This window comes from Moschus berezovskii, chromosome X (assembly GCF_049115385.1).
Source record: "Moschus berezovskii isolate FMDL1 chromosome X, NW_MosBer_1.0, whole genome shotgun sequence".
NCBI lineage: Eukaryota > Metazoa > Chordata > Mammalia > Artiodactyla > Moschidae > Moschus > Moschus berezovskii.
Genome location: NC_142488.1, coordinates 16,439,181 through 16,464,899, shown reverse-complemented (window position 1 = coordinate 16,464,899; position 25,719 = coordinate 16,439,181).

Here is a 25,719-nt window from a genome sequence, read left to right as displayed (position 1 = left end):
GGCCCATTTATATTATCACAACTGATGGTGCTAAAACCAGAATGGACATTTCATTTACTGTCTGCCCACCAACAAGCAAGTGGGGCCCTAGCAGACTCACTGACGATCAAACAATAACTTTTGGCACACCTTCTGTGCGGGTGTTTAATTCTATCATGGGCATCAGGAGGAGGGTGAGCCGAATGATCTTCCGTGTTACTTCCTAATGTTAACATTCTGTGACTGTATACTGACATAGCAGGAGGCCACCAGAGCTGAGGAGAATTGGAGCGGTGGACTGCACTGCCTCTCTGCAGGCTGGAGGCAGCCCTCAGGCCAGCCCCTCACCCTTGCTTCTGGGGCAGAGCTGAAGGCCCCCACTTCCCCACTGGAGCCTCAGGCCTGGGCCCTCGAGCTCGTCCTTCATCAGGGACTTTGCACTTTTCAGGGCTCATTAGTGTCTCTGTCATCCGAGAGAGGGCAAACTACAGGTAGCCAGCCTCCTGTGGCAGCTCTCAGAAAAGGCTTGGTGGAGGGAAGGTGAGGAACATTGCTGAAGTTACCACAACGTTCAGAGATGCTTGGCGGGTTCCAGTGGCTCACCCAATTCAACCGAACTCGACATTCTCAGAACATGCTATAACGGTTCTGAACCCCATGACCATGGACTCACCTGCTTTTTCTTTCACTTCAACTGTTTTTCAAGTGCATGGTTTCTCCTTCAATCCCACTCAAATTCCACCTCATCAAGGAAGCAACACCAGGAAGATGCTTCCCTCCCGCATGCTACATTCTGCCCTGGCTGCTAATACAGAATTATTAAGCCACTTTGGAGGGGTTCTGCCTCCACTGTTAGAGGAAACTTACCCCACTTCAGGTGCTGCATCTCCAGGGCCTTGTACCTTGCAGACACTCAACAAAAGTTTCCAGAATGAACGAGAGAGCCAGGAGGCGTGTCCCGGAAGCAGCTCATCAGCACCACCTGGAGCTTGTCGGAACTGCAGCAGTGCCGCGCCGCCCCGCCCCGCCCCCAGGTGATTCCTATCCACAGTAATGCTTGCACCCCCAGCACACGGCGCACGCGCGCTCGGACCCGCTGCCTGCAAGGTGTGCAAATGAAAGTTGCTGAGTCGTGTCCGACTCTTTGCGACCCCCATGGACTATACTGTCCATGGAATTCTCCAGGCCAGAATACTTCAGTGGGTAGCCCTTTCCCTTCTCCAGGAGATCTTCCAACCCAGGGATGGAACCCAGGTCTCCCTCATTGCAGGCGGATTCTTTACCAGCTGAGCCACAAGGGAATCCCAGCAAGGTGTGCAAACTTCTTCCTAAATGGCCTAACGGTAAATACTTTCAGCTTTGTGGGTCAGGTATGGTCTGTGTGGTAACTACTGAGTACTCTCAGTATGGAGTGAAAGCAGCCATCAGTTCAGTTCAGTCGTTCAGTCGTGTCTGACTCTTTGTGACCCCATGGACTGCAGCACACCAGGCCTCCCTGTCCATCACCAACTCCCGGAGTTTACTCAAACTCATGTCCATTGAGTTGGTGATGCCATCCAGCCATCTCACCCAGCTCATCCAGAATCAAGGTCTTTTCAAATGAGTCAGCTCTTCACATCAGGTGGCCAAAGCAATGGAGTTTCAGCTTCAACATCAGTCCTTCCAATGAATATTCAGGACTGATTTCCTTTAGCATGGACTCGTTGGATCTCCTTGCAGTCTAAGGGACTCTCAAGAGTCTTCTCTAACACCATAGTTCAAAAGCATCAATTTTTGGCTCTCAGCTTTCTTTATAGTCCAACTCTCACATCCATACATGACTACTGAAAAAACTATAGCTTTGACTAGATGGATCTTTGTTGGCAAAGTGATGTCTCTGCTTTTTAATACGCTAAGTTGGTCATAACTTTCCTTCCAAGGAGTAAGCGTCTTTTAATTTCATGGTTGCAGTCACCATCTGCAGTGATTTTGGAGCCCAAACCAGGTGTAAATGAGTGAGCAGGGCTGTGTTTCAATACAGCTTTATTTACAAGAACAGATGGCCGGCAGGATATGGCCTGCAAGCCATAATTTGCCAAACCATGGTTTACCAAAAGGTAAGGTGAATGCATTCATGGAAACAATACCGTTTTATACCAATCTCCCCTCCCACCCATGCTTCCACATTGAGCTTCTCAAAGGGGAGAAATTCCCAATAACTCTTAGAGAAATGAACAGCTTGACTTCTTAGCAGCTGAGACCTCTTGTAGAACATCCCTTGTTTTCCATGGAGCCATTCGCAGTTTGGAAGTTTCTTTTTGTGTGAAATTTTTGAGAGGAGAGATGCTTCAGAACTCTCTTTTATTTACTTTTTTAAAAAATAAAAGTATCAGTAAAATGTATATGTACAAAAGAATTATAAAACATATGTAGAGTCCACAGAATAGCAATGTACCAAGGTGCCATCACACGGCCTAAGAATCTCAACTTTATCATCCAACAGAAACCCCTGCACCCCTATGTCCACCTATAATTGAACTATCCTCTCCACCCCCACCAGAGGTAAGTTACTTTTAATTGTGTATGAATCTCCTTCTTGCTTTGCTTTCTACTTTATCATATGCACAGTTATTCTTAAACAATTTTTTCATTTCCCCTTTGTGGGATTTCATGAAAATAGAATCGTTCTAACGTACTTTTCCCTAGCAACATCTAATTTTTGAGATTGAACCATATTGATGTAGATAGTTGTGGTTCCCTCATTTTCACTGTTGTAGAGTATGCCATTATGTGTACTACACTATCACAACATCCATTCTGTTGTTGACAGACATGGGTTTGTTTTTTTTTCTCGCTGCTTGGAGCTATTATGCGTCCACAAGACATTCTTGCACACACCTCCTAATATATGTGTGCAAGAGTTTCTCTAGGGCATACCCTGTGGAACAGAACTGCTGCTTTGTAGAGTGTACATATGGGCAGGTCTACTTGGTAACACTAAAGTCTAAATTCAGCCATTCTCCAGCAAACAGTAGGTGAGGCTTCCTATTGTCCCACATCCTTGTGTCATGGATTTATTGATTCCAGTTCCTACAATCCTTTTGTTTCCTTTTCAGTCAGGGTTCCAGCTTCATGACCTTAGCTTTTTCCTTGGTTAACTCTTCAGTTTTCTCACAGTTTGTTCATTCAGCACTTACCCTGCATCCAGACATTGAGTTGGGGGCCACAGCTTGGATAAATTTAAGACGTGGGCTCTGCCCTCAAGAAGCTCAGGCTGATTAAAACAAACATGTAAGGGTTGCCATATAATCCAGCAATCCCACTTCTGGGTATATACCTAGACAAAACTATAATTCAAAAAGATACATACACCCATATGTTCATAGGAGCACTATTCACAACAGCCAAGACATGGAAAAAACCTAAATGTCCACCAACAGATGAATGAACAAAGAAGATGTAGTACATATATATATACAACAGAATACTACTCAACCATAAAAATGAACAGAATAAGGCCATTTGAAGGAACATGGATGGAACTAGTGATGATCATACTACATAAGGTAAGTCAGACAGAGAAAGACAAATATGATATCACTTATATGTGGAATCTAAAATATGACATAAATGAGCCTACCTACCTATGAAACACAAACAGACTCACAGACAGAGAAAAGACTTGTGGCAACCAAGAGGGAGGAGGAGGTTGGGGAAGGATAGACTGGGGACTTGGGGTTAGCAAATGCAAACTATTATACAGAGGATGAGTAAACAACAAGGTCTTCTAGTATAGCATAGGGAACTATATTCACTATCCTGTGATCAACCGTGATGGAAAACAATATTTTTAAAAATGTATATATGTGTGTCTGTGTGTATAACCGGATCACTTTGTAGAGCAGAAATTAACACAACAGTGTAAATCAACCACAATTTAAAAAAAACACAGGCACATAAACAAATCATTGTAAAATGATGTGGTTCACACAACGACAGAAATGCTTGCAAGGCATTATGGGAGTTCTGAGGAGGGACACTATAGGGTTTGGATCCAAAAGGCCAGTGGCTCTGCAGATGGGGTTGAATGGAGACGAGTGCCAGCTTAGACATCGTCAACGTGGATTACTGATGCGTATGCGCACACACACACACACAGATTCCCACCCCTAGAGTGCCAGCTCAGCTTAAAACAGATTGTGAAGTGTCAGATCTGAGATTCCAGTCCCTTTCCCACAGTGAAAGGAATGTGACTTATGTTGAAGTTTCCTTTGAAAATGCTTCTAAATTTCTAATGGCCTAGCACCACATGCCAGGCCATCACCCTGGTCTGCATTTAATTTATCTAGTGGCAACCACTGTCCTATATAGAGAGGGGCTGGGGAGCCCCCACACCTACCACAAAGCACCTCCCTGACCCAGGCCAAACTCACTCTGTGCTCTTAGGACAAAGCTGCTTTCCACAAGGGAAAAGCAGCCACCACATGGGCCCAAAGTCAGTGACATCAGTCATCCCCACAGACCCATTCCCCATTTTGGCACATGGTGCCTGATGGGCTTTCCCACCCAACCACCAGCACCTGTGTCTCATTTGGTGGGTTGCTCTGATCATCGACCATGAGCTTCCCAGGGACAGTGGGTTGGTGACATACTTATGGGTATAAGGTGTAAACACTTCTTGTTCCTTAATTCAGACACAAACTCCAGAGCATCATTGCAGGCTTGAGTCAGGTGCCCCCGTGGGCTTTGCCAGCTGCCTTGCCCTCGCTGGGCTCCTGCCCCTCCCCAACTCGACCTCCCACTCCCCTCCTGGTCTTTAAATACAATGCTGTCCCATGAAGCCTCAGGCCAGAGTTTGCTTTCAAGGAACCCATCCTAAGACAAAAGGTGAGTATGACTAGGGGTGGCTGCTGTTCTCACTGGCTTGATTTTGGGGAGGAGGAGGGGGAGCTGACTGCTTAAAGCCTCTGGCCTTTGTTCCCACTACCCGGTGCCTAGGGCCCAGCTCCCTTCACCAACGACTCTGTTTCTCCCCAATCTTGACAAAGTACGGTAAGCTCACCAAACTTCCTGAGCCAAGGTCTTCTCAGCTCAAATGTTAATAGGTTTCCTAGAAGCCATTGGAAGGAGGTTCCTCAGTCAAGTTTGCACGGGCGAACCCCAGTGGTTCTGCAAAGTGACAAGGAGATGGCACAAAGGTTTGAGTCCTGATCACTCATCCTGTGGGAGCGCTTCTCCGGGGCAGGGGAGACAACCAAAGAATTCTCAATCCACATGGAGCCTTTGCTTGTTCTGAAGGAAATTCTGTTAAGAGGCGTCCTTGACCACAGAGGATTATGAACGCACTAAGGGAACATTTCTAGTCTGAATGGAGTGCCTCTAAATCATGTTTCTTGGCAGAACAGATCCTGCTGACTCGGGATGTCAGAACTGGCAGGTGTGAAAAATCCCTACCGTCCATCACTGCAAAACTCATCTTCCCCCTGGGGTCTGAAGCCAGCAGAGCTGAGGAAAAAGAAAACAAGGCAAGGAGGAGACCCTGCAGGAAAACCAGCCAGAGCTTTCAGATTCAGAGACGCCAACATTCATCATCATTAGGCAAATGAAGAGTTAAGCCAAGGGTCAGCAACCTCCATTACTGGCTCCCTCCTTGGAGGGCGGGTGGGAGGCAGGCCAGTAGCTGGTGAGAAGCCCATGGACTGTGGCCCTGGTGCCTCCTGAAGACTTAGCAAAGCCATGGCCAGGAACCCCTGGGGCTCCTGCCTTGATCTATGCATCCTAGGTAGAAACTCGGTAGAAGGTCCTTGTTAACCAGAGAAAAGCAGACTTGAATCACAAGATGGGATTCTGGAGAGGGTGTGGAGAGTCAACAGGGAGAGGACTCAGGGAGGAAGAGACTCCAGGGGCATGTAGGGTTATGGCCAGGTCTGCCATGTGCTCACTAACTCCCTCTCCTGTCTTCACTGGCACACAGCGAGATCCACTTCCCAGACTCCCTTGCTTTGTGTTTGTGTGTTGCTTAGTCATGTCCGACTCTTTGCAATCCCATGGATTGTAGCCCGCCAGGCTCCTCTGTCCATGGAATTCTCCAGGCAAGAATGTTAGGCACTGACAGAACTGTAGTCTACTTGTCCTAACCTGAGCCCCAGAACCTGCTCTGGGAGCCCCCGTGCTCCCCTCCCCTGCCTGCCTTCCAGAGACAGAAGATCTAGCCAGCAACAGCGAAGCCCTTAGGAGGGCAGAGATGCCGGCAGACAGAATCTGGGTCCCTGCATGACCATGTGGAGCTGACCCTCCATCCCCATACCGCCATCTGGCTTTGTGTGAGCCAGAAACCAAGGTCAACTGTTACGTGCTTGACATTAACAGGTTTCTCTGTTTTAGCAGCTGATGTTACCTCAGTTAATTCACCACGGAAGTTGAACCATGATGAAAGCAACATTTGATATTTCACCATTGGGCCAAGGACAGGCCCCCCAGACAATAATCTTGAGAAGCAAACAAAGCAACAAAAAAACTAGCTACTTGGATCCAAAAGTCTCCTTGCCAGTCTGAGAAGCCGTGAACAAAGCCCAAGTGCTATGCAGGCTGACAAGCCAACATGTGACCTAGTTTGGTCACTGGCTAGTTGTGTGACCTTGCAAGGACACTTCACCTCTAAGGCACAGCTTTCTCACCTGTAAGCTACAGAGAACCACATCTCATTTCCGTGGTTCTTGTAATGCTGAGATATGTCATCAAGGAGATGATATATCTAGTGTCCACCCAGTGTCCCCCTTAAATAGGAGTTTTTCATTCTCTTGTCTTTCTCTGGAAACTTCTCCACACTACCATTTTCCCCCATAGTCACTGGTGGTGTCTGACCTCAGTGAAATCGCTGAAACACATACCTCTTGCAAGTTATCAGGTGCAGGAGAAAGACAGGACCTGGTGCTGGCCTGCTGTGTCATGCTAGAGCAACTGGACCAAGGCTTTCATTCCACTGATGGATCACGTTCATTTCGAGCGTTGTTTGGCAGCTCAGAGAAATTCATCCCCAGCCCTCACAGAGAGTTGGAAGGCTGGCCTGGCCCCAAGGACACCTCAGCAAATCTGCTACCCAGCTCCAGTGGCGGGCAGCCAGGCGTCTGGTCCCTCGGCCTCAGTTGTGCAGCTGTGACTGACAGGCAGCAGAGAGCTGAAGATCTGCTCTGGCTTCTAGAAAAACAGCAGCAGCAGCAGGCTCCACTGGAAAGCAGCCCTGCCAGCACGTCTGATGCTGATGCCCCGCTGCCCGGGGACCCACACCGGAGGGTGAAACAGCAGGTAATTGATGGCTTTCCAAACTAACTTAGCCGACTGAGTTGACTCTGAAGTTTAAGACAGAGGTTTGATTCCGGGCTGATCCTTACAAGCTATTTCCTGACAGCTTGGAGCAGAGAGCAGGAGCTGACTGTTGCTTCTTTGGCTACAGACACAAACAATCCCTTGAGAGTGGGGGTGGCTCTAGTTGTGGGTCTCAGCCCTGGCTGCAGAGTGGAATCACCTGGGAGTTTTTAAAACGCCTGCTGCTCAGACCACGACCCAGGCCAATGACATCAGTATTTCCGGGGCTGGGACCCAGGCATCATGGGGTGGAATTGGGGGAGGTGGACTTTAAAGGTCTCCAGGTGATTCCACTTTGCAGCCAAGGGCAAGAATCACCGGGCTACAGCCTCCTAGTTCTCATCCAGGCATTAGTTCCCTTGATGATGGCCCCACAGGATAAATCATTTGCTTAGAGTCATGTGCTTGGTAAACAAAGGAGCTGGCATACAACCCGGTTCAGTTCAGTTCAGTCGCTCAGTTGTGTCCAATTCTTCACGACCCCATGAACCGCAGCATGCCAGGCTTCCCTATCCATCACCAACTCCCAGAGTCCACCCAAACCCATGTCCATCGAGTCAGTGATGCCATCCAACCATCTCATCCTCTGTCGTCCCTTCTCCTCCTGCCCTCAATCTTTCCCAGCATTAGGGTCTTTTCAAATGAGTCAGCTCTTTGGATCAGGTGGCCAAAGCATTGGAGTTTCAGCTTCAACATCAGTCCTTCCAATGAACACCCAGGACTGATCTCCTTTAGGATGGACTGGTTGGATATCCTTGCAGTCCAAGGGACTCTGAAGAGTCTTCTCCAACACCACAGTTCAAAAGCATCAATTCTTCAGTGATCAGCTTTCTTTATAGTCCAACTCTCACATCCATACGTGACCACTGGAAAATCCATAGCCTTGACTAGATGGACCTTTGTTAGCAAAGTAATGTCTCTGCTTTTTAATATGCTGTCTAGGTTGGTCATAACTTTCCTTCCAAGGAGTAAGTGTCTTTTAATTTCATGGCTGCAGTCACCATCTGCAGTGATTTTGGAGCCCAGAAAAATAAAGTCAGCCACTGTTTCCCCATCTATTTGCCATGAAGTGATGGGACCGGATGCTATGATCTTAGTTTTCTGAATGTTGAGCTTTAAGCCAACTTTTTCACTCTCCTCTTTCACTTTCATCAAGAGGCTCTTTAGTTCTTCTTCACTTTCTGCCATAAGGGTGGTGTCATCTGCATATCTGAGGTTATTGATATTTCTCCCGGCAATCTTGATTCTAGCTTGTGCTTCCTCCAGCCCAGCGTTTCTCATGATGTACTCTGAATAGAAGTTAAATAAGCAGGGTGATAATATACAGCCTTAACATACTCCTTTTCCTATTTGGAACCAGTCTGTTGTTCCATGTCCAGTTCTCACTGTTGCTTCCTGACCTGCATACAGGTTTCTCAAGAGGCAGGTCAGGTGGTCTTGTATGCCCATCTCTTTCAGAATTTTCCACACTTTATTGTGATCCACACAGTCAAAGGCTTTGGCATAGTCAATGAAGCAGAAATAGATGTTTTTCTGGAACTCTCTTGCTTTTTCGATGATCCAGCAGATGTTGGCAATTTGATCTCTGGTGCCTCTGCCTTTTCTAAAACCTGCTTGAACATCTGGAAGTTCACGTATTGCTGAAGCCTGGCTTGGGAATTTTGAGCATTACATTACTAGCGTGTGAGATGAGTGCAATTGTGCAGTAGTTTGAGCATTCTTTGGCATTGCCTTTCTTTGGACTGGAATGAAAACTGACCTTTTCCAGTCCTGTGGCCACTGCCGAATTTTCCAAATTTGCTGGCATATTGAGTGCAACACTTTCACAGTATCGTCTTTCAGGATTTGAAATAGCTCAACTGGAATTCCATCACCTCCACTAGCTTTGTTCGTAGTGATGTTTCCTAAGGCCCACTTGACTTCACATTCCAGGATGTCTGGCTCTAGGTGAGTGATCACACCATCCTGATTATCTGGGTCGTGAAGATCTTTTTTGTACAACCCTGGTCTTTGGGTATTTAATTCAGTCATCTTCCTCTTCTATAAAATGATAATATCATTAATACACTACCTCACAGGGTTGTTGTGAGGATGAAACAACTCAATTTTCTTTCTTCGTTTTACTTTATATCTACATATGGCCCTCTACTGTACCCAGCACTACTCTAGCACTTCAAGAATATGAACTCAGCTCAGTTCACTAAAATAGCCCCCTGTACCTTCTTACACCCCTGCAGGGAATGGCTCTGGGGAACAGTTTAGCAGCCCCAGCAATCGCCTTTAAAATGTGTGAACTTTTTGACCAAGCCAAGTCCCATAAGTCTTGCAAAGGAAATAATTAAAGATGTCTTTGAAAAAATTTAACACAAGGGTGATCACTGTAGTTCTTATAATGACAAAATGGAAATGCTAATGTTTGAATATAAGGGATTTGTTAAATAAATGATAACACATCAAAAAACTGAACTAGCATGACTCAGTTTTAAATGGTGTATGGCACACCTTTTCATGTTATCTCACTCTGATTCCATGGGAGCTATTTTACAACTCTTGAAATATTATAACTGATAGCAATGTGAAACACCTCTTGCTTAGAGATGCAAATCCTGCCCTGTCCTGTCCCACAGAGGTTCAAATGACTGACCTCCCCCACTGGGGAAGAGGCTGATTTTGCCTCCATTCACACATTCATGCCAATATTCTTGATCTATAAATGTCTGTTCTTTGGATTTTCTTTTGAACTGGTTATACCATCTTCCTGGTTCCCTCACTGATTAATTACTTAAATAAAATCGTTAACAAGGATAAATAAAATAAAATTTGAAAATAAATTTAGAATAAAATACAAAGTGTGTAGCAAACAGATTTCTAGGGTGGTTTCATGTTCATACCCTGCATAACCCCCTCCTCTTGAGTGTGGGTAGGACCTGCAACTTCTAACCAATAGAATAGGGCAAAGGTGTATGGTTAGATTATACTAGTGATAGAGATGTAGATGTGGATACAGACATAGGTAGAACACTGATCTTGCCAGTACATACCAGAGAGATGCTCTTGCTGGCCTGGAAGAAACAGCCATCATACTATGAGCTGCCAAAGGAGAGAGCCATGTGATGGGGAACTATGGTTGGCCTCTAAGTCCTAAGGGCAGCCCCTAGCCAAGAGCCAGGAAGAAGCTACGCCCTCAGACACACAGCCCCAAGAGAGTGAATTCTGCCACCAGCTTGAATGAGTTCGGATGTGGATTCTTCCCTTATCAGGCCTCTAGATGAGCATGCAGCCTGGCCTATACCATGTATGTAACCTTGTGAGACCCCAAGCAGAGGCTCAAGCTAAACCAGGCCTGGACTCTTGACCCATGGAAACTGTGAGATAATAAATAAGCCACTCTGTATGTAATAATTTGTTACACTGAAATAGAAAGTAATAGAGGTGTCATGGAAGAATATTCTCTTACATGAAAAACATTTACAAAATTTTACTAAATTATAAAGCAATATGATCCAACACACCCCCCAAAAAACATATAGAATTTGGAGAGTGAATACAGTAGAACTTGGGGACTTTTATTTCCTTCTTTACAATTCTGTTTCTTATAAAATTACTTGCATTACTAATGTAACACTAGAAAACATTGAAAATAAAAACACTGAATTCTATATTCAAGTGTTAACAGTGGTTATGTCAGGGTGGTAAAATGGTGGTTGAATTCTATGTTCTAGAATTCAAGAAAGCTATTATAATTTTTCTGCTTTGAAAAGGTAACACTTCTTGATGCAATTAAACAAAATAACTCCCAATTATTTTTTGAATTATTGAAAAAAAAATTGCATCATTGCTCCCAGATTGAATTAACAGAGGGAAACTAGCCACAGAGTCTGTCTGTCATGCGTAGACATACAGAATAACCTAGAGCTTTCAGCACAAATTCTAGTGCCATGTGACTTGGATTCCAAGCTAGACTACCCAATTGTTGTATGTTATGAAGTTGGGCAAATTATTTAGCCTAATCTATAAAATGGGAGAATAATAATATCAACCTCATAAAGTAAGGATATCATGGAGATTCTATAAGACAGTGTATATAATTTATTTTTAAATGAGCCTAGTATACAATAGGTGTTTAATCAGTGTTAGTGTTTACCATCATCATCATCATCATTATTATTAACCAACCAGCCATTGTAGGGGTAGCAGTATATTTCAGTCCTTGTGTTGTTCTTAGGTTCAGTTTTCAAGACAGATGCAAAAAAAAAATATGGAATTATAATGATAGCATATTAATACAGATATTAAAAGGAATATCACATCCCTTGAAAGACCTAAAGTGGATTCTATAGGTTTCTGTAAGTTCCTGAAGGCATATTTTGCCCATTTCAATGGTAGAAAGAGGTTTTTATATATAATTACCATTATGCTCTGCTGGGTGACATGAGGTGGTTGGAACTGACCCTTTAAGAATCTGAGTCAAGCTGGTTTGAGGTTGGTTGTATACTACACTAAACTGCTTAGCTATGGTGTGAGGTGAGCCAGCTCTAGGTCAAAGCTCTCTCTCAACATTCCAGGGGCCTCTGGGCACTGGGTGGGAGGTGGAAGCATTCCAAGGCCACCATGAAGCACAGCTGAAGAGCTACAGCTGCCCTTGGGATAATGTCAAAATCTGGGCTTGGTTGGGGCAGGCCAGGCCAAGGAGACTTGTCAAACAGACTGAAGCAGGGGAGAAGCCAACATCAGGGGATCTACAGGTCAGGTATCTAGTTGTGTGGCCACAGGCAACAGGCAAATGGCTAGCCAGACAGGCAGATGGAGTCAGGGATGTCCTACCAAGTTTTCATTGCCTGGGACAGACCTGGCCTTGGGAGTCTGGCAGAGAGGGGTGGGCAGAGGCTAGGCCAAGCACTGACAGGGCAAGTGAGCTGAGCTACTGGAAGCAGCGCCACAGCTGTGACATGCTCAGGATGGCCTGTGGCCCCAAGGAGCAATTTTAAGGGATGGATCTCCCTCAGAAGCATGTGGCTCCAGAACACTTCCAGGGACAGGCATGGAACTACTCCAGGATGAACAGGGTATAAAATTAAATCCATCTAAATCTTCCTCAAGAAAACTCCTGAAGGATCCTCATGTTTCCTCGGGAGGACCTGTTCCCACTCTCACAAAGAACTAAGCAGCAGAATGGTACATTCCATCTTGTTTAGATCGGAGGCTCGGTCACAATGAGGAGGAAGGTGCCACATATCCTCAGACTCAAAGGAGAAATAGAACCTCTCTGGTGGGCCAAGCTTCATCACCATCACCATCATCATCCTGTAAAAAAAAAAAAAAAAAACCTTCTGATGTATTTATTTTTGAAAAACTTGACTTTACAGATTCTAATCCTGAAATACCAAGGTGGAAAACAATTTAGATATATATTATTTCCTGTGTATGTGGGAATGTCCACAGTTTAACAAGTTTCCTCCCCAGAAGGAAAGTGTCTAACATCAAAGGACTGTCTACTTCAGCGCTATCCTTTCTGCTCTCATGGCCAAGGCCACACCCAGGTCATAGTCTCCTTAGACCTAGAGCACTACAGAAGCCTTTTTACCCTGCATTTGGCTGCTAAACCCAGCAACACCCACATCACTGCTTTGAGGCTTCCAATACCTCCACTCAAAAGCTTGCAGTGGTGCCTACATTAGTCTGGGTGAGTAATGCCAGATGCTGTACGAAACAACCCCTAAATCTCAATGATCTAAAAGCTTAACATGATAAAGTAAAATAGAAGATTATAAAAGTCTATTTCTTGCTCATGCAAAGCCCACTCTGCTGAATGATTCTCCTCTACCGGGGGACTCAGGAATCCAGGTTGTATCCATCTTGAGGTTCTATCATCCTGTGTGTTCAAATCTGACCTGATTTCACCAGCTACCAGACAGGACAGAGAGAGAGTATGGAGGATCCCATACTTAATACCTAGGTATCTCAACCTGTAACACACACCCCTACTGCTCACATCCCATGGGAGAGAACTGGTCATGTGAAAAGAGAGCTGGGGAAACACAGTCCCTGGCTTGGCAGTCTGTTCCCTGCCTGTTGCAACTCAATACTGTGCAACAGGGGACCCAAATGTTTGGTCATAAGTCAACCATCTATTCCGCAGTATCTCTCTGCCCAATGAATTACTTTCAAACTCTTTAGGGTAGCATTCAATTTAGCCCCAATTTTAGTCATGAAGACCATCTTTTAGCCAATCAGGATAACCAAGTTTTCCCCCAAACACATTGGTTAGCTTTTGTTGCAAAGCAAACCATTTAAACCTTAGTGGCTTAAAACAACCACCATTTATTTAGTTCACAGTTCCTCATATTGGCCATTTCAGTTGAGCTCAGCTGAGATTCTTCTGGTTCAGCAATGCTTACTCATGTATCTGTGGTCAGTTGCCAGGTTGGCTAGGGCTTTGGGTTTAAAGGGTTCCTCAGCTGAGCTGTCCTGCCTTTGCTTCCTGTGGTCTCGCATCCTCCAGCAGCCTAGTCCAGGCTTGTAGACACAGTGGGCTTGGAAGAATGAGAGAAGACTGGGCAGAGCCACCCAAGGCCCATGATCCCAATTCACTCATTTCTGCAGCACTTTACTTGAAAAGCCAGAATCAGAGTACAGATCCAAAGAGTAGAGAATAGATTCTACCTCTTGATAGAAGGAGCTTCAAAGTGACTCCACCAGATACATGTGATAGTGTCCATGTGCCATCTACCTAAAACCTCCCCCTACTCTTTGTCTTTGCCTGTGGACCACTCCAGCTCAAATGCCTCTTATTTCATAGTGACTTCTGCCTGAGTTTAGGTTCTCCCCAAAACAGAGTCTGAGACAAGGGTTTGTGTGCAAATATTGAGTGAAGAAGTGTGGGCAGTAGAAGAGAAATGCAGGAAAAGTCAATATAAGGATGCTTTGCTGAGATCACCGCTACGGGCATAAGAGCTGTTTCCATAGGGATCTGCTCAGCTACAGAATGCCTCTCAGAACTGTCCACCCTTCAGAGAAGTGGAGGTGGAGCCTTTATTCACCAGTTCTCATTTTTATTGGTGGAAGGTGACCCCAGGGAGCAGTATCTTCCCTGCACTTTCAGGCTGCTCTTGCATGTGGACCAAGTCAACTCCACAGCATGAAAGACCGGAGGCAGAAAGATATTTGTGTAGGCTTAAAGTGGGAAGCTGTCAGCTGGGACCCTGAGCTTGCCTAGAATGATCCATTACAGCTGTGTCTGCAATCAGAGACCAGGGAATGTTTGGCGAGGTACCAAAGAAGTTAGGTATGATTTCTCTGATGTCTGCTTGGAGGGGAATGCTCCCTTCTCAGGGATCCTATGCTGTCATCATTCTATAGCACCAATTACACACTATTTCTAATTTCAGACATTCATATATGTGTATAATCTCCCTTGCTAGACTACAAGCTCCCAGAGGACAGAGGCCACATTGGACAGAACTTTGTAGACTATGTTGGCCCCTAGCACAAAGCCCTATTGGTATTGTTGGCTGAGGAAGGGAAGAAACTCCTAGATCCAAGACATTGTCATTTTTCACTCAAACACTCCTTCAACAAGTAACTGCGGGTACCTGCCATATGCAGTGCCAGAGGGGGTGTAAAAAACAAAAACCAACCCACTGAAGACCCGCTGTCCCCAATCTTGAAAAATTTTAAATTGGGTATATAAACCACACACACACCATAAAATCTAAAAGTAAGCATGTCTAAGGTAGTGCCATAGAAATAATCTAGGGGAATGATGGTTATGCAGAGAAGACTCAATGGAGGGGGTTTATTGGTCTGCAGGTCACAATGAAGGCGGAGCTGAAGAAGGAGATGATGCAATAAAAGGAGGCACCATCTTCACCGAAAGGTTTCATATCTTTACAATGTCCTTCTGACCATAAAAATAATACATGCTCATTATAGAAGAGCCAAAAAGAACAAGGAATAGAGCTAGCACTCCTTCATAATTCTACACTCAAAGGTATCCACTGAAAACATTTTGACATAATTCCTTCTCGCCTTCCTCCTACACATTTATGCTACATGACTGAATCACTTCTGGTTTATTTAGCATAAGAGCCAGAAGAGACACAGAAAAATGAGCCCAACTGCTTCACTATATAAATGAGAAACAGGTGGCCCAAAGAAGTCAAGGGACAGAGGAAGGCCCTAGAATTGATCCCAGAATAGAGGTCCCCCATTCCTAACCCAGCGCTCTTTCTTCACATCACTGCCTCTATTTACCTCGTCTTCCTCCCCACACAACTATAAGTACAGATAAGAAACTTGTGTTTGGGGCTTCAGATTTCCCAAATCAGTATGTGCTCTTAAAATTGTCCTTCTCCATATGCAAACATTGGTCTGGAGAGAGAGCATCGCTGCCAGCAGAGTCACTGTGAGAGGTTAAAAGGCGACAGCATACTTGAGAAATCTCCCTGCATGCAGCAGGGGCCCCCAAGGCTGAAGCAAGGCTGGAGGGACATGTGACTGGGGTATGCGGAGACTCTGTCTTCTTCCTCATGTGTTTGGGGATGGGCTCCCAGAGTTCTGCTGCCTGTGCCCCAAGACAAAATAACCAGCTTCTCAGCCAAGAAGGTGGCTTGGTTAGGTCCCCTCTATGTCTGGGTGGCTTCATTTTTCTATAAACTTTATGGTGCTTTGCAAAGAATGACTAAAAGGGCTCCTCCAGATGTTGCAGGCTCCTCTAAGCAGATGGTCAAGCCTATAAAAATCTCAGGGAAATTATACCTTAGCCTTCTGAGTCAATGAGCTAAAACCCAACAGAACATTCTGGGTTCATTTCTTATTTTCCCCCAGAACAGCAGGCTGTGGAAACAAAAGCAATTCCTGAGGAGTAGCCCATGGTCACTGGAGTCACAGGGAAAACCAAGCTCTCCGTGTCTCAGCCACTGTGATCCTCTCTCCTCTGGCAACACAAACCCTCATCAGCAGAGGAGAAATCCATTCATGGACCCTCTGTGGGTGACAAAGAAAGTTAACACCTCCCCCACCTTTCTTCCCATCAGCCACTTCCAAGTCCTCCACGGCCATTATCGCCCATGCCAGGGGTGAGAAGCAGAGCCGCAACATAGAGTTTGGGAATCATTTAACCTTCCTCCTGTGCTGGAAGCTGGTACAGGATTAGAAAACAATATGTGTAACAATCAGGAAGGCTTAAAGGAATTTCAGAACTAGAACATTAGATGAAGTTACAGCTTGCTCGCTTGCTGTCTTTCAGTAAATGCAAGAACATCTCTTTTGGAGTGGATATATGTATATGCATAACTGGTTCACTTCGCTGTACAGCAGAAACAAACAATATCGTAAATTAACTATAGCTCAATAAATATTTTTTAAAAATAAAAAGTTTTAAATTAAAAAAAAAGAATGAAGCATACAGGGGGGAAAAGAACATCTCTTTTGCTCATATACACCTCAGTGTCTAAACACACTTTTGTAAGAAGGGATCAGGTTACTTGCATACAGCAACACATCGTTTCTCTTTGAGAATAAGGACAGGGCATATCCTATCTCCATGGAGAATAAGTTTGCTTTCCAGTTTGCCCTCTTTCCTTCCGTGACCCAAGCTCACCTCCCTCCATACCACCCCCCACAAGCATGGCGGTCAATGAGTAATGAGTAACCGTCTCCCTAGGATCACGTTTCAACATGAGGCCAGGGCATTACTAATGGCAGACTCTAAGGAACTTTCCAAAGGATAGTCTGAAAACACATTCCACTCTTCTCTCAGGCAATTCACAAGGGTGCAGACTGGGTCACAACCAGAATCCCCACAGATGAGGGTAAGAGAGAGTGACATCCCTTGAAACAGAATTGGGGAGGTAAAGCCACATGAAAATGTTGGGTTCACTTTAAACGCCCAAGAAGAGAACAAGATTCCCAGCCAACAAGTAGGTACTTCATCTCTGAGCCCATCCCAAGCGAGGCAGCCAGGATCCAATCTGGCTCCGTTGGTGGCAGTGGGCAAAGGTCCATGTTCCCTTAGTTTCTCCCAACTGGTTTGTCCATCCCTCACTTAAATGTGGAGAGATTGTTCTTAGAAGTCATTGCCAAAGGCTTCTCTCCCAGTCTGACTGACTCACCGGATCTATCCTCAGGTGGAGTAAAGCAGGGCTGTTTAGTAAGTGTGGTGGTCAGAAGCTGAAGCTCCATCTGATGCCTTCTATTTTCTCTATGAAAATGATGACAAATTCATCTCCTCCAAAATCAGTGCAGGTCTGTGTGTGTGTGCGCGTGTGTGTGTTGGTGGAGGGCAGTGTTGAAGAAAATGGAGAAGGCTGAAAATAACTCTGACAGAAATTGGGAGAAGGATCTAAGGACATAGAAAATGACTGCATATCAGTTTTGAGGCCCCAGTTAACTTGGGCAATCTAACTTTGTATGTGCCATTGTTTTATTTTTTTCCATGGGCACAGGTACAGACTGAATGAGCCTGAGCTCCAGACTGACTCAGAGTGGGGTTTTGTCAGGCGAGTGCAATTATAGGACAAAGAGGTCATAGAGTTGAGGACATTTTCAAGAGAGTGAAGAGCAGCTGGAGGGAAAAATCAGAAACAAGACGACCCGGAGCACACACCAAGCAAGATACAGCGTCCATTCCCACCAAGTGGAGTGAAAAGCCTCAGAATTCATGGGGCATCAAGTAGAGTACTCAGAAGCCTTTTGACTCAACAGTGGGAAATAATGAGCCTTAAAGTAAATGCTGCCCACTCCTGCCTAGCAAATCTTAAAAGCAAGACCAGAATCAAACTGTTTCTAAGTAATTTAACCACACACCAGAAAAAGGGAAAGCAATTTAGAGGAACTCAAAAAAATATTCAACACTCAATAAGAAAATTCACAATGTCTGGAATCCAAATTTTATTTTTTTTTTGATTGAAAGTCTGTTCTTTTATTTATTTTTTATTTTTTTAATTGGAGGCTAATTACTTTACAATAATATATTGGTTGGTTTTGCCATACATTGACATGAATCCACCCCGGGTGTACATGTGTTCCCCCTCTTGAACCCCCCTCCCACCTCCCTCCTCCCCATATCCTCCCTCCAGGTCATCCCCGTGCACCAGCCCCGAGCATCCTGTATCATGCGTTGAACCTGGGCTGGTGATTCGTTTCACATATGATAATATACATGCTTCAGTGCCATTCTCCCAAATCCAAATTTTAAAAATACCAGGAAAGCAAAGAAGCAGGAAAATCAATCAATTGAAACTGACCGAGAATGACACAATGATTGAATCATTAGATACAATCATTAAAACAGTTATTATAACTGTATAACATATATTCTAGAAGCTAGAGGAAAGAGAAAAAGTTAACTAGAGACAGAAAGGGTAAAAATATAGGTAAATCATTGTTCCTTAAAGCATATGTGAAGGTTGAAAGCAAAATACATAACACTGGTGGGGATCTCAACATATGTAAATGTAATACATAAAACTATAACATAAAGAGAAGAGGAGAAATGGATCCATATAGTAGTAAGGTTGCTACAATTTCACTGAAATAGGAAAACACTGATTCTAAATGAACTATGGAAATTATGCATTTTGTAATCCCTAAAGCAACTACTAAAAGATAGTCTACTGTTTAGAACATACATACCACATGACTGATGAAGGAAATCCTATGTCTACTGCAAAAAATCCTCTAATTTTAAAAATCTTCCCTAAGTTGTATTGTAATTTTCCTTTTCCTATTCATCTAGTTCTTCTGTTGAATTTCTTTAGCTGTATCTTTTAATTTCTAAGATATCTTGTTTCATTTTCATGAGGATGATTATGTTTTTTTTTTCTCATGTCTTTACTATTTCCTGCATTATTTGCACTTAATGGCGAATAGATGAAGTGTCATGCACTTCATGGCAAACAGTGAAAACAGTGACAGACTTTATTTTCTTGGGCTCCAAAATCACTGCAGATGATGACTATAGCCATGAAATTAAAAGATGCGTGCTCCTGGGAAGAAAAGTTATGAACAACCTAGACAGCATATTAAAAAGCAGAGACATTACTTTGCCAACAAAGGTCTGTCTAGTCAAGGCTATGGTTTTACTAGTAGTCATGTATGGATGTGAGAGTTGGACTATAAAGAAAGCTGAGTGCTGAAGAATTGATGCTTTTGAGCTGTGGTGTTGGAGAAGACTCTTGAGAGTCCCTTGGACTGCAAGGAGATCCAACCAGTCCATCCTAAAGGAAGTCAGTCCTGAATATTCATTGGAAGGACTGATGCTGAAGCTGCAACTCCAATACTTTGGCCACCCGATGTGAAGAATTGACTCATTTGAAAAGACTCTGATGCTGGGAAAGATGGAGGCAGGAGGAGAAGGGGACGACAGAGGTTGAGATGGTTGGATGGCATCACCAACTCAATGGACATGAGTTTGAGTAAACTCCAGGAGTTGGCAATGGACAGGGAGGCCTGGCATGCTGCAGTCCATGGAGTCGCAAAGAGTGGGACATGACTGAGCGACTGAACTGAACTGAACTTCCTGTTGTATTCATTTGTTTTGGATTGTGTCTTCCATTCTGAAGGCTTTCTCAGAAAGTTGGAAAGGTCATCCATTCTTATTAAGAATTCTTATTAAGGTACTAAAAAGCCAACTTCATAGTTCTTTATGTGTGGGATGGGTTTATCAGTTGTCTGCTTTCAGGAAGAGAGCTAGCCTTTTTTCTTGGAGTTTCCTAAGTCTCAGAGTGGAACCCAGGTGGCACTAGTAGTAAAGAACCCGTCTGGTAATGCAAGAGGCATAAGAGACATGGGTTCGATCCCTGGGAGGAAATGGCAACCCACTCTAGTATTCTTGCCTAGAGAATACCATGCACAGAGGAGCCTGGTGGGCTACAGTCTATACAGTCACAAAGAGTCGGACACGACTGAAGCGACTTAGCATGCATGCATACTGCAACAAAAAAGCTAACAAACAATCATAAAACCACCATCAGCACAATTATTGCTCCAGGACACAGGGTCAGCAAACTATGGCCCATGAGCCAAATTTGTAAATAAGATTTTATTAGAAAACAGCCACGCTCATTCATTTATGTACCGAATATGCCAGTTTCTCATGCTACAATGGCAGAGTTGAGTAGTTGCAACAGAGACGACATGGGCCTCAAAGCCAAACCAGGCTTCTATAGAAAAAGTTTGTTGACTCCTGTTCAAGTACCATAGAGCCTCAACCAAACAAAAGCCCCATGATCTGTCTCTCAACACTCATTAAAGGAGAGCTTCAAACAGGGACCACTGTAAATGCCGCTTCAGAGGAACAAAACTCTACAATTGTGTGTATGCTATAAGAAGCATGGCATCCACCTCATTTCCATTTAGCAAATCTCTCGGGAAGGTATCTTTGAGGCAAAACCTGGGACACATATGGAATCCAAGCTGTAAGAGAAACTGGGAAATGACTTAAGCTTTCAAATCCCTACCATGTAGTAAGGTGTGCTATAGAGGGCTGGAATGGGAGTGGGCTGATTTGTCGCATCTGTCAAACTGTCCATCTTGGTGGTCATTCAAAATAAGGTATCCACAATCAAGCCAACAGAATGGAGACCAAGAGAAGGTTTAAAGTGGAGAAGAGAAGGCATATTATTTCTATTATTTAACCTTTATTGAGATATAACTCACATAACATAAATTTCACCCTTTTAAAGTGGACAGTTTAGTGATTTTTACTATTTCACAAAGTTCTACAACCATCACTATCTAATTCCAGAATATTTTATCACCCCACAGAGAAACTCCATACCCATTAACAGTCACTCCCTATTTACCTCTCCTTCCAACTGCTACTCTACATTCTGCTTCTATAGATTTACTTACTGTATACCTTTCATATAAAGAGACTCATGCAATATGTGTCATATATCACTTATCATACTAAGTAAGTCAGACAAAGACAAATACCATATTATATTACTTATACGTCGAATCTAAAATAAGACAGAAATGAACTTACCTATGAAATAGAAACAGATTCACATACATAGAGAACAGACTTGTGGTTGCCAAGGTGGATGGGGAAGGGAAAGGGAAAGACTGGAAGTCTGGTATTAGCAGATGTAAACTATTATGTTTAGGATGGATAAACAATAAGGTCTTACTGTATAGAATGGGGAACTATATTCAACATCCTATAATAAACCATAGAGGCTTCCCTGGTGGCTCAGATGGTAAAGAATCTACCTACAATGTGGGAGACCTGGGTTTAACCCCTGGATTGGGAAGATCCACTGAAGGAGGGCATGGCAACCTACTCCAGTGTCCTTGCTTCGAGAATCCCCACGGACAGAGGTGCCTGGTGGGCTACAGTCCATGGCGTCACAGACAGTCAGACATGACTGAGCGACTAAGCACACACAAAATAAACCATAATGGAAAAGACTATGAAAAAGAATACATATTTCACATATATAACTCAATCACTCTGCTGTAAACCAGAAACTAACACAACAATGTAAATAAGCTATACTTCAATTTTAAAAAGTGGCATTTTGTGTCTGACTTCTTTCACTTAGCATAATGTTGCAAGGTTTATCCATGTTGTAGCCTATTTGTCAATACTTCATCCTTTCTATGAATATGTATGGACACACAATATTTTGTCTGTTCTTCCATTGATGGATATTTTGGATGGTTCCACTTTTTTGGCTAATATAAATAACGCTGCTATGAACATTTTTGTACAAGTTTTTGCACGAACATATATTTTCAGTTCTCTTGGTTATATGTATAGAAATGGAATTTCTAGGTCACTTAGTTACTCTGTTTAACTTTCGAGGAAATGCCCAATTGTTTTCCAAAGGAGCTGCACCATTATACAATGTTAACAGCATTGTATGAGGGTTCCAATTTCTCCATATTACTGTAAAACTTATTTCCTGTTTTTTCTATTACCAACTTAGCATGTATGAAGCAGTATCTCATTATGGTTTTGACTTGTATTTCCCTAAGAACTAATAGTGTCAAACATTTTGTCTCATTTGTTGGCCGTTTGTATATCTTATTTAGAGAAAAATCTGTTCAAAAACTTCACCCATTTAAAATTTTGGGGTTATTTGATTTGAGTTGTAAGAGCTCTTTACATATTCTGGATACTGGCCCATTATCAAATAAATGATTTGTAGATATTTTATCCAATTTTGTGAGTTGTCTTTTCACTTTCTTGATAGTGTCCATTGAAGTACAAAAGTTTTTAGTTTGATAAAATCTATTTTTTTCTCTTTTTTTGCTATTATTGTTAGGAAACTGTTGACTCATTCAAAGATATGAAGTTCAATATATATACTTTCTTCTAAGAGTTTTAGCTTTTGCATTTAGGTTTCTGGACCATTTCTAGGTTAAATTTTGCATATGATATGAGGCAGTGGCCCAGTTTCATTCTTTTTCATATGTGTATCTAGTAGCCCCATCACCATTTATTGGAAAGACTATTCATATCTTAGCAAATTATCTTGGCATCCCTGTAGAAAACCAATGGCTCATAAATGTAAGCATTTGTTTTTGGAATCTCAGTTCTACTCCATTGTTCCATGTGTCTACTCTCATGCCAGTACAACACCATCTTGATTACTGTTGCTTAGAAGTCAGTTTGAAATTGGAAAGTGTGAGTCCTCCAACTTTTTCTTTCTCAACATTGTTTTAGCTGTTCTGGACTTGAGTTTCCATGTGAATTTAGGAAAAGCTGGTCAATTTTAGCAAACAAAAAAAGCAGCTAAGATTTTTATAGGGGTTGTGCTGAATCTATATATCAATATTGTAATCATAACAACATTAAGTCTTTCAATCCATGAACATGAGATGTCCTTCCATTTATTTAAGTCTTCTTTAACTTCTTTCAATGATGTTTTGTAGTTTCTGGAGGACAAGTCTTACACATCTTTTGTTCAGTTTATTCCTAACATTTTATTCTATTTATTTTATAAATGGAATTATTTTATTCTATTTTTGGATTCCTCATTGCTAGTGCATAGAAATACAATTGATTTTTTAATACCGATTTTGTGTCCTGCAACTTTTCTGACCTGTTGGTTAGCCCTAATTGTGTGTGTGTGTGTGTGTGTGTGTGTGAATTCCTCAGGATTTTCTATATACAAGATCAAGTCATCTGCAAAGAAAGATAGTTTTACTTCTTCCTTTCCAACCTGGATACCTTTTCTTATACTTGCCAGACTGCTCTAACAATAACATCCAGTTAAATACTGAATAGAAGTAGCAAGAAGTGGACATGCTCATCTTATTTCTGTTCTTAGGGAGAAACTTTCAGTCACAAGTATGATGTTAGCTGTGGGATTTGCATAGATACCCTGTATCAATTTAAGAAAATTCCCTTCTATTCCTACTTTGTTGAGTACTTTTATCATGAAAAGATCTTGAGTTCTACCAAAGGCTTTCTCTTTGTCTATTGAAGTTATCATAGGGTTCTTGTTCTTTATTAATATGAAATATTACATTGATTGATTTTCATATATTTAAATAATCTTGCATACATGGGATAAATACCACTTGATCATAGTGTTAAATCCTTTTAATATTTGGATTTGGTTTCCCAGTGTTTTGGTGGGTGTTTATGCATCTATAATCATAATGAATATTGGTCTATAGTTTTCTTATAATATCTTTGTCTGGTTTTGGTATGAGGGTAATACTGGCCACATGCAATGAGTTGATAAATATTTTCTCCTCTCTATTTTTTGGAAGAGTTTGTGATGGGTTGGTGTTAATTCTTCCCTAAACACAACAGAATTCACAAGGAAAGTCATCTGGTCATGGAATTTACTTTGTGGGAAGTTTTTTGATTACTGATTCAATGTCTTTACTTGTATTTAGATTTTCTATTTCTGCTTGAGACAGTTTCAGTAGTTGTTTCTTTCTGGAAATTTACCCATGTCACCTAGGTTATCTAATTTGTTGCCATATAATTGTTCATGTTACTCCCTTTTAATCCTTGTTATTTTCATAAGGTCAGTAGTAATGTGCCCATATTTATTACTCACTTTAGTAATTTGAGTCTTCTCTTTTTTTTTTCCTCAGTCTAGATAACAATTGGTCAATTTTGTTGATTATTGCAAAGACCTAGCTTTTGGTTTCATTTCTCTATTGTTTTTCTGTTTCATTAAATTTCACTCTAATCTTTTGTTACTTCCTCCCTTCTGCTTACTTTGTGTTTAGCTAGCTCTTCTTTTCCTAATTTCTTAAGGTAGAAAGTTAGGTTATATTTTAGAGATCATTTTTTAAAAAAATATAGGCATTTATACCTATAAATTGCTCTGTAAGCACTGCTTGAGCTGCATCCCAGTTTTACCTATTTCTTCCATTACACCTTTTATCTATTTTGGGAGTCTGGTGTTACATGCACATATATTTATAATTGTTCTATCTTCCTGATAAATTGACCCTTTGGTCATTATAAAATATCCTACCTTGTCTCCAGTACCAATGACTGTCTTAAAGTGTATTTTGTCTATTAGTATGGACACTCTAGTTCTTTTTGGTTACATGTTCATGTTATTTTTTTTTAACTTTTAACCAATTTGTATCTTTGAATTTAAAGTGTGTCTCTTGAAATAAAAGCAAAATAAACAAATGAGACCTAATTAAACTTAAAAGCTTTTGTGGAGTAAAGGAAACCATAAACAAAACAAAAAGACAACCTACTGGATGGGAGAAAATATTTGCAAAGCATTTGATCTATAAGGGGTTAATACCTAAAATATATAAGCAGCTCATACAACCCAATGTTAAACAAACAAAAAACGCGATTAAAGCATGGGAAGAAGACTTGAATAGACATTTTCCAGAAGACATACAGATGGCTAACAGGCACTTGAAAAGACGCTCATCATTATTAATCAGAAGAGAAATGCAAATTAAAACTACAATAAAATATCACATCTGTCAGATGGCTATTAACAAAAAGACCACAAATTATAAATGTTGGCAAGGATGTGGAGAAGACAACCTGTGCACACTGTTGGTGGGAATGTAAATTAGTGCATCCACACTAGAAAACAGTAGAGATTTCTCAAAAAACTAAAAATAGAAATATCATGTGATCCAGCAGTTCCAGTCCTGAGTATTTAACCCCCCCAAAACAAAAACACTAATTTGAAAAGATACATGCACCCCAATGTTTACAGCAGCATTATTTACAATAGCCAAGATATAGAACCAACCTAAGTGTCCAACAAGAGATGAATGAAAAAAGATGATGTGGTCTATCTATCTGTCTATCTATATATATTTAATGGAGTACTACTCAGCAATAAAAAAGAATGAAACTTTGCCATTTGGAACAACATGGAGACTTGGAGGGCATTATGCTAAGTGAAATCAGTCAAACAGAGAAAGACAAATACTATGTAC